This window comes from Callospermophilus lateralis, unplaced genomic scaffold (assembly GCF_048772815.1).
Source record: "Callospermophilus lateralis isolate mCalLat2 unplaced genomic scaffold, mCalLat2.hap1 Scaffold_413, whole genome shotgun sequence".
NCBI classification, from domain to species: Eukaryota; Metazoa; Chordata; class Mammalia; order Rodentia; family Sciuridae; genus Callospermophilus; species Callospermophilus lateralis.
Genome location: NW_027514365.1, coordinates 243,403 through 262,397, shown reverse-complemented (window position 1 = coordinate 262,397; position 18,995 = coordinate 243,403). Strand labels below are relative to the sequence as shown.

At 35.0% G+C, this 18,995-nt stretch overlaps 1 pseudogene; it reads left to right on the top strand.

Annotated features, from left to right (window-relative positions):
- The first annotated feature begins 422 nt into the window (after positions 1–422).
- LOC143387760 (BCL2/adenovirus E1B 19 kDa protein-interacting protein 3 pseudogene) lies at positions 423–1,075 on the top strand (annotated as a pseudogene).
- Positions 1,076–18,995: the final 17,920 nt, after the last annotated feature.

Here is an 18,995-nt window from a genome sequence, read left to right as displayed (position 1 = left end):
AACTCATAAAGTGTAGCTTTAAAAACAAATTTTATGAGATATAACAAAACATTCTTTTAAAGTAGTAGTCACAATCCTTTTATTTTGATGGAGGAAAGAGTGAATGAAAGCTGGCACTTTTTAAAAAACAAGAAAATCTTTTGAGTAAAAAAAAATTCAGACTTCTTGATGATGGAATAGTTGTGGCAATTTTAAGGAAAATCTATTTTATAGGTAGCATAAAACACTTTTAAGATTGTGTCTCTAGCACAATTTGTGATACAGGAGAAGTAGAGTATCTTAAAGACAAAAGACTTAGGATAATACAGACCTTACTGGGTAAATATAATCTTCTTTCAACTTCAGATTTGAGAGTGCTGAGCGGTCGGCCGGCGGCGTGCGTCCTCCATCGCGGTCGCCGCCGAGGCAGCCGCAGCCGAGCGCAACCCCGCTGTCGAGCCACTTTCCGGCGCCATGTCGCAGAGCGGAGCCCCCGGGATGCAGGAGGAAACCCTTCAGGGCTCCTGGGTGGAGCTGCACTTCAGCAGCGGGAATGGGAGCGGTGTTCCAGCCTCAGTATCTATTTATAATGGTGACATGGAAAAAATACTGCTGGACGCCCAGCACGAATCTGGACGGAGTAGTTCCAAGAGCTCTCACTGTGACAGCCCACCGCGCTCACAGACGCCTCAAGAAAACACGAGAGCTTCAGAAACAGATGTCCACAGTCTCGGCGAGAAGAACAGCTCTCAGTCCGAGGAAGATTATCTTCAGAGAAGGAAAGAGGTCGAAAGCATCTTAAAGAAAAACTCAGACTGGATATGGGATTGGTCAAGTCGGCCAGAAAACATCCCCCCCCAAGGAGTTCCTCTTCCGACACCCCAAGCGCACGGCCACGCTCAGCATGAGGAACACCAGTGTCATGAAGAAGGGGGGCATCTTCTCGGCAGAGTTCCTCAAGGTCTTTCTTCCATCTCTGTTGCTGTCCCATCTCCTGGCCATTGGATTGGGGATCTACATTGGGAGGCGTCTGACAACCTCCACCAGCACCTTTTGAGGGAGATGTGGACCTGGCATTGTTGGCGTGCTGGGATTCCCTCCTGAGATGACGGCTGGCGCTAAGGTGATCCTTGGGTGGCCACACCACTTGAGTTTATTTGTTCCATAAATGCTGCACTCATAACTTAGTAAAATGAAACAGCAGACACTAAAATCATGCTGGCCTGTAATTATACCTATGGGATCAATTAATAAGCATGTCAGACTGATAGTTACTGTAAGATTTGGTAGTAAATTTCCTTTGGATATTAGGTATAAATAGTATAAATAATATACTAGTTATGTAGTAATTAAAAATTAACTGTAACCTTAATTGTTAAAATAGTTTATATTTCAAAAGACTGAACTACATTAATAGGAAAAAAAAATACTACAGTAAGGGATTCGTCCAAAAGAAATATTGTGGCCTTATAATACCTGTTTTCAACGGCATGTTAGATATAGTGGACGTTGGCTGTCTCCATCAGGAGCCATGGAACCCAGGTACAGCTGCAGGCTCCACGGTGCAGCCCGCACCCTGAGGGCCTTCTGCTGGGTACCGACCCCAGCCCCCAACTGTCCGCCATCGCCTGGACGGTTGAACTGCTTTTGAAGGCACCTACTTGGTCTTACTCTGCAGCTCTGGATTGCTGCAGCTCTGGATTGCTGGGTCTGATCTTACTGTTTGTGTTCAGCTTTTGTGTGCTCTTACACAGCTTTACTGTGAGCAGACGTATCTACTTAAACTGGAGATAGACAAAAATAAATCTTTGCAAATTCTTCAGATTGCCATATTTACGTATGGTATCATAAAAGCTTGATTGAACTAGTTCACCACATGTCCTGCTTTATCTTTTCTACAGCATGATTTCTAAAAGGCTGCCTCTTTGATATGCTGTATATGCCTTGTATTTTGCCTTTTCCCTACTTCATTGAGGTGTGTTAAAATAAGTTAAAATTTTAACTTAAAAAAAAAAAACTTCAGATTTGAACACTTGCCGTGTGGTATATCATAAATGTGGGTTTCTTAAAATATTTTCTTACTAGAAATCAAATTCTTGGCGACACACATTTGTGTTAGTCTTTTCAACAGTGGGTTGAAGTTCAGCCGTAGCCTGCGGGAGAATCTCCTGATCATTGTAAACTGCAACAATAAAGACTTTGTTCTTGACAGGTGCAAACAATAAAAATTACCCTGTCATTTTTCCTAAATTAATAAAGCTTAAAGACCAATCATATCTAAGTTGTTTTCTGGTTCCTTTGGGCCAATTTTATGGGGTTAATGCATTGTCAGATTCTAAGAACTCACTTAAGTAAACAAGATTAGGACTAGCAATCTTTTATTTTTTTCACAAGCAGTAATTCTGAAAATAATAGTATGTCTATCTGTTAGGTAAGAACTAGCCAGTGCAGTACCACTGTGAATTATATAGCAAGAAAGATAATGTGAGATGTTTCGGTTTTATGTTCCTCATGCTAAAAGACAAAGGAGTGTTAGTGAACTAGACTTGGACTCCTTTAGCCCTGGCACTTGTATTCAGTGAACTTCTAGTATACAATTATTTGGTTTAATATCTAAATTATATTTTAATATAAGTACCAATAGCATAGTATTTTCTAGAAATTGCTTTCAATTATTTCATCAATAAAGCTAAGTCCCAAAGATATGTTGGGAAAAAAATTGTGCATACTTTATAAGTTCTTGTTTGTGGGTGATTCAAAAGATAGACATTATAAAACTGTGTTTTCTAATTTTTACATTTTATTCTCATAAGATTGTCTCTTTTTTAATTTATTGAATATATCAAGATTTGTTTACAAAAACTTATCTAGTAAAATAATTGTATAAAATTGATAATTTCAAATTAGAAAGAATGTTTAGTTCCTCTCACGGTCACCACAAACGTTTACTTGTGAGTCTGCTTAATTTGTTTTTACTACATATGCACACTCTAATAAAATCGTGTCAAGAAAAAACATAGCTAACACCTATGAAAAATTTTTTGGCAGTCTGTAACTTTTGTAGCATGTTCTTTGGGAATGTACCTTGTCTGCACTTCCACAAGGCTAATTTGTCATTTATTAATGGAAAAAAAAATCATAGAGATACAAGTGATGTTTGAAATCATTTGGAGAATTTACACCCTCTTGAATTAATAAAGGAGTTACTTTGTGATACCTCTCAAAGATACCAATACATGTCCTGCTTGAACATGGAAAGTGACAAAGATACACTACCTCACCAATATAGCAACTTTCATTCATGAACATCTCTTCTTTTGTTGAGCAAAATTAATTTTTCTTATTTTTTTAAATCTTCCGATACCAATGTGACTATATAGAACTTTTTTGTCTCTATTACATTTGAGCTTGAAAAATCTCATGTGCCTTAGTTTTCAAACCCTATACTTTCCCAGTTACCCTCATCTAAATAGTTTTTCCATATTAATCTTTTTTAAATTTTTTTTATTATCAGTTGTTCAAAACATTACAAAACTCTTGACATATCATATTTCATACATTTGATTAAAGCGATTATGAACTCCCATTTTTACCCCGTATACATACTGAAGATTCACATTGGTTACACATCCACTTTTTTACATACTGCCATACTAGTGTATGTTTTATTCTGCTGCCTTTCCTATCTTCTACTATCCCCCCTCCCCTCCCACCTTCTCTCTATACCCCCTCCACTGTAATTCATTTCTCTCTCTTTTTTCCCCTTTTCCCTCACTTCCTCTTATATGTAATTTTGTATAACAATGAGGGTCTCCTTCCTTTACCATGCAATTTCCCTTCTCTCTCTCTTTCCCTCCCCCCTCTTGTTGCTGTTTAATGGTGATCTTCTTCTCATGCTCTTCCTCCCTGCTCTGTTCTTAGTTACTTTCCTTATATCAAAGATGACATTTTGCATTTGTTTTTTAGGGATTGGCTAGCTTTACTTAGCATAATCTGCTCTAGTGCCATCCATTTCTCTGCAAATTCCATGATTTTGTCATTTTTTAGTGCAGAATAATACTCCATGTGTATAAATGCCACATTTTTTTATCCATTCATCTATTGAAGGGCATCTGGGTTGGTTACACAGTCTAGCTATTGTGAATTGTGTTGCTATGAACATCATTGTAGCAGTATTCCTATAATACTCTCTTTTAAGGTCTTTAGGGAATAGTCCAAGAAGGGGAATAGCTGGGTCAAATGGTGGTTCCATTCCCAGCTTTCCAAGGAATCTCCATACTGCCTTCTAAATTGGCCGCACCAATTTGCAGTCCCACCAGCAATGTACAAGTGTACCCTTTTCCCCACATCCTCGACAGCACTTGTTGTTGTTTGACTTCATAATGGGTGCCAAACTTACTGGAGTGAGATGGTATCTTAGGATGGTTTTGATTTGCATTTCTCTGACTGCTAGAGATGGTGAGCATTGTTTCATGTACTTGCTGATTGATTGTATGTCCTCCTCTGAGAAGTGTCTGTTCAGGTCCTTGGCCCATTTGTTGATTGGGGTATTTGTTATCTTATTGTTTAATTTTTTGAGTTCTTTGTATACTCTGGACATTAGGGCTCTATCTGAAGTTTGAGGAGTAAAAATTTGTTCCCAGGATGTAGCCGTATTAATCTTTTTGTGTGATAGGCATCTGAATGTGATCCACTTTATGGTCCTACTATGAAAAGACATCTCTCTCTTTTTAACAGATGTTCTGCTTGTCTATAAGATTTTAGGATTATGCTATTTTTAATATGGAATTGACACTTGTCTTTCATGAATTTAGATTTTGCACACTTCTCTTTTTGAGGTTTAAGATTGGTTAACTTGCTCCTTGCTGTCAGTGTTTATTCTTTCAGCTGCTTAAGGTTTTCTAATCTAAGGAAGCCTGGCATGTGTAAGTACAAGTTAAACATTTTGTCTTCAGCCCTATTGCATATACATTTTTAAGCATTTATTTATTGATTATTATTTATTTATCTATCTATCTATCTATTTATTTATTTATATGTGGTACTGTGGATTGAACCCAGTGCCTCACACATGAGCGGCGAGTGCACTACCACTGATCTATAACCCTAGCCCACATATATTTTAAAGACCTCTTGACACCATTTAATATAATTGAAAAACACTATCAAACCACAGAAACAAAAAAAAACACTATTAAGAAAATCTTAAAGATAGCTAGTGTTCTTGTTTCTCTTAGATATTTTGAATAATTTTGCTCATCAATAATTTAAGTAGATTCATTATTTTTATACTTAAATGTGCCTTGCTTCTACATACCCTCCCACTTTTCCAAACGCCACACCCTTCTCCCAGAGGGAAGAAATGCATAATTGCAAATTTTCATACCACGATGGGAAATCCAGAATTACTTAGAATTCCAAGCATTCAACTTGACAGTTAGCATATTTAGATGAGACTTATGTAGAGTCATATTTAGGGCAGGATTAGGAATAATAAAGAACTTAGTTATTTGTGTTAATATTTTTATTGCAGGTGAAGAGTTAAGAATTATATGCATTGTGCATTATATTTAAAATTGAAGTGGCAGCCATAGTGTATTGCTATGTATTATATTATAGATCTTCAAATCAGTTAGGAAATAGGTGGTATAAACCTGATATTATTGAGGAATCCATACATAAAGATGTTCCTGAGTAATTAAGTTTCAAAAGTACTCAATTCATTTTCAATCACCTTGAAAGTTGAAAATACTATAAGTCAAAAATGCATTTAGTACACCTACTCAACAGTCCAGTCTACGAGTGCAGTACAATGTAGAATATTTGTTGTTTATTCTTATGATGATGTGGTTCACTGGGATCTGTACTTTTGCTGACACTGGACAAAAATATTATCATACCATATATGATTAATCTTGGAAAAGGATAAAATTCAGAGTTGGAAGTTTGTTTACTACTCAATGCATATCACTTTCACACTAATGTAAAGTTTAAAAATAAGTCAAACTATCATTATATCAGTGCCCATGTATATATTATTTTTTTTTTGAGGACCAGGGATTAATCTCAGGGAACTTGAACACTGAGCCACATCCCCACCACTATCTTTTTAAAAAAATATTTTTAGTTGTTGTTCAACATTTATTTATTTATTTGTATGTGGTGCTGAGAATTGAACCTAGTGCCTCACACATGCTAGGCAAGCATGCTACCACTGAATCACAACCCCAGCCCCCCAGCCCTATCTTAGATTTTATTTAGAGACAAAGCTTCACTGAATTGCTTCGTGCCTCACTTTTGCTGAGGCTGGCTTTGAACTCAAGATCCTTCTGCCTCAGCCTCCATAACAGCAGGGATTAGAAGTGCATGCCACTGCATTCAGCTTATATTAAGTTTAAAATGTTCAGCAGTTACTCACTATTATGTGTCAGGCATAATTCTTGTGAGCATGAGGAATATAGACTTACATCCATTCAGAAAGACTCTTATTCATCTCCCATAAAATTTTTATTCATAAATAATTAAATTGTTTATTTTATTGTTGTGAAAATCTACAACCAAGAAATATGAGTTAAATTAAATTTTGTTTACTGTAATTTTAGTATTGATGATGGATGTAAGGGCAATGAAAACATTGCAGAAGAAAAACATATCTGGAATAAATGAGGAGAAATAAGTTGGAGATAATTACCAAATTTCAAAGTGCATATCATACAGCATGGAAAATGAAGTTTATGCTTTAAACTTAATGGTATTCTTTTGAACACAGAAAGAACACCATGCTTAATGTTGAAAAAGGAACAATTTATTATTTAGAGGCTTTATATCATATAAGGGTTTACATATTGATTTCCAAAAAGCAATAAATTTGTCCCAGACCACAGGATGAAATCTTACTTTAAAATAAAATTATTTTATTTCCACTTAACACTGAAATATTTTTTGCTGGGATAACTTTCTAGGATGAAGGTACCTATTATTCTTATCCACTTTTTTTTACATTTATCATGTGCTAAGAAAAGAACATAAACAACTTGTTTTGAGAGTGTTTCTTAGAATATTGGTTGAGAAGTGAAAAAAATCCTTCAAAAAGGAAAATATAATTAAAATTAATTTAAAACTTTATATCGTCTAGCAGATACTCTCAATTTCACATGAGAAATAATATTTATTTCTAATTTTAAAATTTGCTGGTTTAGCTTAGTTAAATATAATACTATTTAGTGAGTGCAACTGTGAAAGTGCTAAGCACCTTGCATGATGTTTTCCCAAAACTCTATAAAATAAAATCTTCTCCCTGTTTACACATAAGTACATCCAGAGTCAGAAAAGTTAGTTAACTTACTCAGTGTAATGTATCAAATAATAAGTGAAATCGACATTCAAACTCAGGGACACCTGATTTCAAAGCACTTCTGTAATTCATTATTATTTTTATTTTTATGGATTTTGGCTATTTTATGCTATTAGTTAGGTAATATTTTACTAGGGATAGAAGAAACAGAAAGATGATAGATGTGAAAGCTCTTTTGGATTAAGTGGTGGTAGTACAGAAAGAAATTGGACATCTTGTAAGCTGTCAAGTGGTGGATTTTTAGGAAAATATTGGTAATTTTTTGTTTACTTGCTGATATAATATTGGCATTACCTTCTGATGTTTTCATAGTTTCTTAAAGCATTATTCCACCTTCAATGGATACCTACCTGTTTCCCTCATGGCAATTATGCACCATGGTCATTGCTGGAGCTGCTGTGTTTTCTTTAACACATCGGCACTCAGTATGTTTAGTACTTTCTTGTGACACTATTATCTCATTGCTTAACTGTGTGCAAGAAATCAAAGGAAAAAACTCCCAATTTATTAGTTTTTTTTTTATGGCAGCCCTAGCAATTTATTGCAAATGAATGGCTAAAACATCACAAATGTATTACATTTTTTAGTCATAAGTTTGGTATTGGTCTCAGCAGTCTAAAATCAAAATGTCTGCAGGACTGAGACTGTATGGGGGAATCTGTTTTCTGCTCATTACTAGCATTGACCACATTCAGTTCTCTCTGACTGCACTACTGAGGTCCTTTGCTTCTTGCTAACTGTAAGCTGAGGAACAGTCTCTGCTTTCAGAAGCAGTCTGCATTCCTTGGCTTTTGGTTCTCTTCTTCCTTCTTCAAAGACAATAACAGCTGAATTAATCATTTTCAGATTTTCTTCTGACCTATTCTTCTTTCACTTTTATGGATTCAGGTGATTAGATTGATCCATTAGATTGATTCAGGTGATGAGATACTCTCCCCAAATTAAGGTCCTTAACCTTAACTAAATATGCAATATCTCCTTTGCCATGTAATAACATATCCTTTGTTTCCTGGGAATAAGATATGGGTATCTTTGGGAGGTCATTATTCTGTTAAATGCACTCTTCATCAAACACAATTATTTCAGGCTTACACAAGCACTTTAAGAAATTGTTCCAATTAATCAAACAGTTCTATAAATTTTACTTTTTTTAAAGAGAGAGAGAGAGAGAGAGAGAGAGAGAGAGAGAGAGAATTTTAATATTTATTTTTTAGTTATCAGCGGGCACAACATCTTTGTTTGTATGTGGTGCTGAGGATCGAACCCGGGCTGCAGGCATGCCAGGCGAGCGCGCTACCACTTGAGCCACATCCTCAGCCCCTAAATTTTACTTTCTTATAACTAAACTATATTTATTAATCTTTTGGCCTATAGCTTTGTTCTTGCAAATCACAGTAGTTTAACAATTAAAAAGTCATTTCTGAAACCCTTGCAACAATGATCTCCTGGAAAACCTTTTATTAGTTCATTTAAGTTATACATAATATTAGAGTTAATTTTGACATAAAGACATAAGCATGGAATATAATTTGCTCCGGTGCAGTCCCCAGAATTTTTTTTTCCCTCCCTTCCTTTCTCCCACTTTTCCCTTTCCTCTACTGTAAGGGATCTTTTTTCTATTTATTTATAGTTGTTTTTTAAAAGTTGTAAAATTCTTGTAAATATATATAAACGCAATATGATCCAAGTATTTTAAGTTAATAAGTTGTAGTACCACATTTTTAATATAATCACGGAATTATTTTTATTAATACACTGTGGTATATTCACATATAGACATAGGATAGTTTGGTCAGCTTCATTCCACCATTCTTTTCTTTTTCTGTCTCTTTTCTCTCCCTCTATTCCTCAATCCCTTTCCTCTACTCTACTGACCTCTCTTCTATTTTACTGGTACTCCCCCATCACTTTTACTTTTTTGAGGGCGTAGGGGTACCAGGGATTGAACCCAGGGGCACTTAAACCTTGAGCAACATCACCAGGCCTTTATATTATTTTTTAGTTTGAGACAGGGTCCCACTGAGTTGCTTAGAGACTTGCTAAGTTCCTGAGGCTGGCTTTGAACTTGTGATCTTCCTGCCTCAGTCTCCTGAACTGTGAAAGTAAAGGCATGCACCACTTGTTCCCAGGAAGTACATTGATTTTGCATAATCATATAAAATGCAGATATAAGTAAATACTCTGATGATAATCATTAAAATTTTTTCTTATTTTTTTGATTTTTAAAATGTAAATTGTTTTATGATCATTTGTATGATCCAAATCTTTTTTTTTTAAGTTAATGAGTAGTAGTGTCACATTTTTAATAAAATCATGGAATTCTTTTTCTTCATAAAATTTGATGTAAAAAATAGAATTTAAGGGCTGGGGATGTGGCTCAAGTGGTAGTGAGCTTGACTGGCATGCGTGAGGCCCGGGTTCGATCCTTAGCACCACATACAAATAAAGATGTGTGTCCACCGAAAACTAAAAAAATAAAAAAAATTAAAAAAAAATAGAATTTAAAATAACTCCTTTGACATCAGAACTGTCAAAATGTACAAAAGTGGGCTGGTGATGTGGCTCAAGTGGTAACATGCTCACCTGGCATGTGCAGGGTGGTGGGTTCAATCCTCAGCACCACATAAAAATAAAATAAAAGATTTTGTGTCCACCGAAAACTGAAAAATAAATATTAAAAATAATTATTTCTCTCTCTCCTCTCTCTCTCTTAAAAAAAGTATAAAAGTGAGTGCATAATAAAACTTGATCAGTTTTAATTACATTGAACAATTGAAGGACTCAGCTGGGTATAGTGGAACCCACAAGTTATCCTAGTGACTCAGGAGTCTATCACACGAAGATCATAAGTTTAAGGCTTACCTCAGCAACTTAGTGAGTCCCTATGTCAAAATAAAGATGGATAGTGGTAACGGGGATGTAGCTCAATGATAGAGTAACCCTCTCTTCACTTTTGGTTTTTATCTTAAAACATTTTTTGTTTGTTCAAATGAGTTCAAAATCACATAAAATATAAAGGCTGCTATGTAAATTACAATAGCCAAATTATGAAACCAGAACAGGTGCCCATTAATGGAATAATGGATAAAAATATGTAGTATATATACACAATAGAATTCTACTCAACCATAAAGAAAAATTAAATTATGATATTTGTTGGCAAAGAAATGGAACTGGAGAACATCAGGCTAAACAAAATAAGCCAGACTCATAAAGTCAAGTGTTGGATATTTTCTTTTGTGATTAGAAAAGAGGAATCTTATGAAAATAAAAAGTGAGATCAATATATGAAGTTTCTTAAGAGGGAGGGAGAAGGAGAGAGTATGGGGAAATACTGGTGAACAAATCTACAAAATTTTGCTTTGTTTGTATAAATGTACCACAGTAAGGGCTGGAGTTGTGGCTCAGTGGTAGAGCACTTGCCTAGCACATGGAAGGCACTGGGTTCCAGCCTCAGCACCACATAAAAATAAAAAAAATAAAATAAAAGTATTTTAAAAAGGTACCATAGTAAATCCTGCATGTATACATGAAATTTTTTGTATTATATATGCATATATATAATGTATACATATATTTATAATGTATTAATTTAAATAATAATGATAGAAGGGACATCAATAGGGGAAAGCAAGCAGATCAGGGGTACTTGGGAATGAGATTGATCAATTTATGAAAATATGAATGTGGCATAATTAATTCCACTATTATACATAATTATAATGCATCAATAAATAATTTTAAAAAAACAAAGGCCACCATAAAATAATACTTTACAACTGGAAGGTCCTCACATGTCTCTGGAAAGTCAAATGGCATAGATTGTTGAGAACGCTTTAAAAATCTTCATATGTGTCAGTTTAAAAATAAATTTATTTTAATTTGAAAATAAAAGAAATTCAATAATCTTAAAAATATTACAGAATTAGGGGCTGGGGTATTGCTTAGAGGTACAGTGTTCACCTAGCCTGTGTGAGACAATGGGTTCAATCCTCAGCACCACATAAAAATAAAATACAATATTGTATCCACCTATAAGTAAAAAATAAATTATTAATATAAAAAATTATTGACTTTTTTTTTAAATTATACAATTAGGTAACAGTGGTAAACAATTATGTGGTTGTTGGTTTTGCAAATGCTGTTCAATACTTGGTCTTTGACAGATGAGTGAGGAGAATATTAAAAATTGGGTTGTTACTTAGTTAATGTTGAATAAAATAGGACCTGTAAAATAACAAGTGATGAGCGACTATGCTGCTGTTTCTGAGCCTTTAAACCTGATTCACCAGGAAGTGACTCTAGCATTAAAAGCGGCATTTCTAAACTTGGATGTGAATGTAGGAAAGTTCTGAACTCAGTTTGAATTACCTACCTCTCTAGACACTGTTTCTAATTGTAAAAAATTTGTGGGTTGATTGCAATTGCAAAAAGTTCAAATACTGTATTTTTGAACACCAAAAGTTTAAGAACCAAACTTGAGGAGAATGATGGATGGAGTGGCAAGCTGCATCTAGTCTATGTGGACCATTGTGCTCAACTAGTGCTTATGCTCTCCCTCAGTCTCTTCTCTTCCTTCTTCTTTCCCCCATTTAAATTTCTCACTGCAGGTTTTTCAAACATTTTAGTTGTTATTTTTAATCATGATTATCATGGTTTCTTGTATCATATCCTATCTTAAATTTTTATTTTTCTGGTTTAAAAAATGGAGTCTTTCACTGATCAGTAAGACCTTGAAGTCTTGAAAAGTTCTTAATAATATTGTTAAGAGTTCCTTGAATCCCAAGAGCTCAAAGAGACTTTAGAAACCACTATTTAAATTGTATCATGTACTTTGAAATGCCTAATCACTTTTCCTCGATGTACAATCTTCATTTATATTTTCTTAGTTTATATTTTCTTAAAAACCTTCTATTTCATCAACTGTATTACAAATTAATGTTAAATATAATTTTACTATAAGATTCAAATATGTCTCTCTTCAAGGTTTGATTACCTCATAACTTTCCTCATGTTCTATGGTGAAATATGTTCCTAAATAATAGGTTCATCTAGCTAAAGATACAAAATATTCAAAATGGAAATTTGAAAATTGTGTGGATGGAATAGGTTGATAATAGATGATAAAGAAGATAATTCCTTAGCATCACCTAGATTAATCATTTTTTAAATTTATTATTGACATTTTTCCTACTGAGAAAATGTGTGCCTAATCATTTCTGAATGATTCACAGATAAACAGAAATATGTTTAAATGGAACCAAAATTTTGGTCTTAAGTAGATCAGAGACCTTGCTCATTAACATTTTTTTCATAGATATGTTGCTGAAGTATATAAATAGATGCAATTAAACACTGCTTTTTTTGGAATCATCATAAATTTTGTCTCTTTAATATTAGTGTAGTTGCAGTTTATTTTTTCAATAGTGGATATTGTTTGACTGTTGATCCAAACTTACAGATAGCCTGATCCAAAAGAAAATAAACTTTTAATATTAGAGTAAGGGAAATCTGTGACTTTGTTGCTTAATGTTCTGCCCAAAACCATCAGTAAACTTCTAAGATGGCATACCAAAATGATTTTTTCTAGTATCATTCCTTTTTCCACATGGTGGGAATTCTATTTCTTCTTGCTTAAATAAATACATTTTATTCTTCAAAATTTCTGAGACAAGGTCCAGATACAATTGGCAAAGTGAGAAATTTTGTTTCATCTCAAAATCCCACTTTCAACATAATCAATTATTTATTTCCCTTGTTTCTTAAAAATAGGCTTTGGAAAAAGCGTCCTGACTATCATATGGAACAGTTTCATTCTTCCTGGAATCACCCCAGGAACAAAGGGCTTTGTTGGAGGTGTTCTCCCAAAGGGGTTTCAAGGGTTTTAACATTTGAAATATGCCTTAAAGGTGCTCATTAACATATCTTCCAGTTAGCCTTGAGGTGTGGTACAATGAAGCCCATAATCCTCATTACAGGGTTATTTTACTATCTATTCTATTTTATACTTATTCACTATGAACAGAGAAAAACTTTACAAACAGATATATAAACAAAGAGCTAGAAAACTATGGGTTTATTCTCAGACCTATGAAGACATAAGATGAAGTTCTGGATTTCAAATTTTTGTTTTGGATTTGAGATAAAGCTTTCCTTTTATTTAAAAAGCTCTGACATCATGAGGAGCATTAGTTAAAAGCAGCATCAGCAATTTAGTAAGGACCTAAAAATCTCAAAGGGACCCTGTCTATAAATAAAAATACAAAAAAAGGCTGAGGATGTAAATCAGTGGATAAATACTTCTGGGTTGCATTTCTGGTACCACCCTTCCCCCCCCAAAAAAAAAACACAAATCAAAACAAAACAAAATCTCATGACTAACAAGCCCTAAAATCTACAGTCTATCTCATGCATGAATACAACAAATGGAGTTGGGGTTATCTCCTGATAATTATTCCAGGCTTCAGCACTGGGATAATAATCTTGGGACATGCTTGACTTGTGGCACATGGATGCCCACAAAGGGTTTCAGAAAGAAGCTGAAAACTCCATACAATCATGGAACAAAATCTCAGGTTTTCAACTGCTGACCTAAGCTTCACTAGACTAGTCAGAGGTGGGGGAACCCTGAGCTTCCACGGAGAGTCCCTCTGGCCCCAGAGTCTAGAGAGAACCATGAGGAGCCCCTAGCCACAATTTCTAGTTTCCACCATTGCCACTTCCACTAGCTTCAAACAACCTTTCTATGCAGTCTCTGGATAACAAGCACACTTACCATTTCCTGGCTTTCAGGTTTCTTAATATTTTCCTTGTGATTTATTTTCAGCTTCTGTGTAGCAAAGAAACATTGTCTCCTGATCCAGGATAAAAAGACTACAAAAAGATTGAAAGAATGGTAGGCTCCAGACAGGAAGAAAACACAAGATAGTGGAATCCTGCCCCCTCATCACTAGTTGCATGAGGATTGGACAGTCCTCACCTGAGAGACTGGTTGGAAAAGGCTTCATCACTTCTCCATTTTCATTGTTGAAAGATTAAGGATCAGAGTTGGGGATACAGCTTAGTCAGTAGAGTGCTTGTTTTGCTTACTTAAGGCCATGGATTCAATTTCCTGCACCACATACACCCACACACAAAAAAAATACGTGAAGTACTGTGGGGACTGGGGTTGTCATTAACTGGTAGAGTGCTTTTCTAGTATGTGTGAGGTACTGGGTTGAACACCCAGCACCACATTAAAAAAACAACAAAGAAACAAACTAATAATGATATTGGATCCATCTACAGCAACAAATAAAAATTGAAGAACAAAAGGACTGTGTATTAGACTTGTGTACCCTTGATATTTGTGCACCCATAAATACACACACACACACACACACACACACACACACACACACACATATGTCTTTAGAGAGGGCCTAAATTTTACCTGTGATGCCTTTTCAAGTAACTTACATTACAGGTGTGCTTAACAAACCTAGAATCCCCCTACACTTCTTCTTATTATTATTAATTTGAGTGACTGTGAATTGCATTAAATACCTTGGATGGAGTTACTTTGAGGGAGAATTTCTTTCCAATAGTAGGACCTAAACCAGACAGAAGTGCATTGACACTTATCACTGTACATAAGGTTAAAGCAATTTGTGAATAAATATGTATATATTTTTATTTATGGAAATGATATCACAGTTAGTTTAAATTTTTATTTAACTTTTCTGTTCTCTGATCTTTTGAAAAACAGCTTGAAGTTTAAACTCATTAACGATTTTCTTAGGCATCAATGTCCCTATAACTCTAACCACTAAAAAGAGACTCACAAGTATAATTTTAAAGTCTTTACTATTCAAATTAAAAATAAAAAACAAAAGTCAGGTACACTGACATACACCTGTAATATAAGTGGCTCTGGAGGTGGATGCAGGAGAACTGTGAGTTCAATGTTACCTTCAGCAAAAATTAAGGCTCTAAGAAACTCAAGAAAACCCTCCCCTTAAATGAAAAAAGATGGAGGAGGAGGAGAAGAAAACAAAAGAGAAGGAGAAGAAGAAAATAAAATCTTAAACAAATGGTAACTAAAAACACTATATTCAATATATTATCATGGCTTGACATTATGACTTTATTAATACATACATGTACTTTTGGAAAACCATCTTAATATCCACTATTTACCTGAAATCTCAGGCATATCTCAGTTTACTGTACCCAAATTTCACATTGACAACTATAAATTCATTGTCATCAGCAAGATGAAAGGCCTGAACCACTCATTTTTATGTCCTAGGCGATGGAATACACTTCCTGGACATATTCTCAAAAGGGCCAAAGAACAGGAGAGACAGTGCACATTGAGACAGCTGGCAGCTCCAAACCAGAGCTGTACAAATGTGGGCATTGTTTCTCACTAGATTCTAAGAACACATTCATTCCCATTTCAGATCCCACATGGTAAATAAACATAAAGATTTAGTGTCCCAGGAAGTGGATGGTGCAAGGTCTTCAGATTTTTCAGTATCCCAGACTCTACAATATAAATATATTAAAGGGAAACTTATTTGCAATTTTTACCTTGACCCTAAAGGCAGGATTGAGATATTTGGCTTTTATAATTGTGCTAATATTCATATCAAATTTATAAGGTACTGGGAGAATATTTTCACAATTAAAGGCATGTATGTCTATAAATATTTTTCTATAGTTTAATACAGTTTATTAAGAGAGTCAACAAAATTTTAATGAAGAAAAAATAAATCACTATCTATAAGATGACTACTGTTTTTCATACAACCTCTGCACATGATGTGATTGAATTCTGGCATCCAGCCTATAATGAATAAATTAACTAATTATCTGTCACTAGTTAACTCATTCTAAAACTTATTAGCTCATATTTGGGATGGTCATCAATTCAGGCTCAGCTCACCTGGAATCTTTGCTGCATATAATTAGCTGATGGTTGGTAAGTACACTGAACCTTAGAGTGTAATCTGGCTGCCAATAAAACACCCTGATGTTTTTCCCCCAAAAAAAATTCATGATTAAAAAAATTGTGGGGTTGTTCTCATGGAGGTAACAGTGTTCTGAAAGCAAAAACAAAAACACTCAAAAGTTTTTTGACCAGATACCTAATACTCTTTCATAGTCACAGCATTACATTTTCCATAAAAAAAATAATAATAAGAGACCCTATTCATGGGCTGGGGATGTGGCTCAAGCGGTAGCGTGCTCGCCTGGCATGCGTGCGGCCCGGGTTCAATCCTCAGCACCACATACAAACGAAGATGTTGTGTCCGCCAAAAAATAAAAAATAAATATTAAAAAAAAAGAGACCCTATTCAAAGTTTGGCAAACACATTCTACATTTTTCTAGAGTAGTAGTAAAAACATATCATCTAATTTCTGTATATAGATAAAGCTGAAGAATTGTTGCATGTTGGCATTTATGATTATTGTACCTTTTATAATAGATGAAGTTCACATAGGTGTTCAGTGTCAAAGAATATTTGCTAAGTCTCACAACTAATAAGTGACTTTACTGGAATTAGGGTTCATCTCTACCTTATCTCAAAGCCAAAACTCACTTCTTATAGGCTACATGAGTTATCAATATTTTCAATATTTTCATATTTTCATATTGAAGTGCATGACCCTGTACGTGGCTATTTTGTAACATTCTTAAAGTTGAGTATACAAACTCACCTAATGGTGCTTGCATATAAGCCTAGTTACTCCCAAGGATAGATACTTTCTTTTTTTTTTTCTTTTTTTTTAAAAATTCACCCATGGTGACTAAGATGCAGATAATTTCTTTGAGAGAGCATATAACACAAGCCTTAAGTCATAGACTGAAGAATCTATTTCTAGTGAATGAAAAAAATTATATCAGATATATAATATTGTGTTGCATAATCACACGACATTTTGTTTGTTTACAGCAGCACATTGATGAGTATGTAACATATTTAATTGTATATGTGTTTTAGATGAATAAAAGAATATTAGTATGGATTCAGCTCATATGCTTTCTGAAGTTGCAGCCACAAATCAACTGACAAATGATCATTTGCATGAATTATAAGCTTGTCTGAGTACCATATGGTGGAGGCTTTTAGTAATCCTAGGCAGGGATCTTGTGTTCTGGTCACATGACTTTGAAGCATACACTATTTTGGTCTGTGGATGCAGAGCATTGGCCTTCTTGCTAAGGCATTATTACAGAAGACTTCAGATGTTTGGATTTTATGATAAGGGATCCTAAAAATGTGGATTGTTGATCAGGCCCAGATGGCTATAGATATGCTGTCTTGCTGATGCTTCCAGCAACCAATAATTGGTTTTTATTATGTATTCAAGGTAATAAACACCCTGATTCAGTATATGTATTCAAGGTCATAAATATTTGTTTTTCAGCATGTATTCACTATGTAAAATTTTTGAATTTGGCCTTAGTTTTTGAGATATATATATATCTTCTATCCAATGATGCGGAAGGCTATGGCTACCTCTGCATAAGCATGACTACTATGCCTACTGTGCCTCCTATATTTTAATTGCTAGAGACCGAATCTTTGCTTCCAGGATCTGATCTGCCAGAAAGCAATTGGCATAGTCTTTAGGATCTTTTGCAGGTGAGACATACCTGAGCCCTGATATATTAGTGGTTATGGTTAGGGGAGCAGGGAGCACCTATGGCAATCAAGAAACATATAGCACTCAGTGTCCACAATCCTATTAAAATGTACCCCTATGAAGAGTTAAGATATGATGGGATGCATTTCTTGTAAACTTAAGGAAGGCTTCTGATTGCACTGTGTGTTTACAAGAACTCAGTGAGTTTAACTGTCAAGGACTAGTTGAAGCAAAGATCTTAGTCCCTGGGTATGGAAAAAGGTGGCAGGAATAGAACTGATGACTTGTAGACATAGCCTAAGGAACATGTGCAGGTGCTAGGGCCATGGTATGAGTGGTTTAAAATTATGTGACAGAAAAAAACTGACACAAAGCTAGATGTGGTGGTTCAGACCTGTAATCCCACCTGCTCAGGAGGCTGAGGCCGGAGGAACCTGAGTTCAAAGCCACCCTCAGTAAAAGTGAAGTGCTAAGGAACTCAGTGAGACCACACTTTTATATAAAATACAAACCAGGGCTGGGAATATGGCATAGGGGTTAAGTGCCTGAGTTCAATCCCCATTAGCAACAAAATAAAACAAAAGAAAACAAATGAACAAAATCAAAGAAAAAAAACTGACAAAAGTGTATGAGAGATTGACAGAATTAGAAAATTGTAAGACAGACAAGAAGCCTATAAAGCCAGAGCAAAATAAGTAGAGGAGGATCTCTGTACTTTGAAAATAGCCATCAACTTTCCCCATAATGTTGATTGAGTCAGGAAAGAAGAAGGAGGATAAAGGCCAGGAAATCCAATCAGTGGTGATGCATAAAATGAAACAAGAGCAGCCATTGGCTCCAGTGAACTACTGGCAGAGCTGTCCCAGGTATCGAATTTCATCACATTTTACCAATAAAGTGGAATTTGTGGACTTATGAAAATAAGTTAAACATGGAGCAAGAGATCCCCTAACTCTTTTGTTTTATATCTGTATGGTTTAGAGATGAATAGCATTCTGTGTAGTGCCTTGAAAATGGAGAAGTTAGC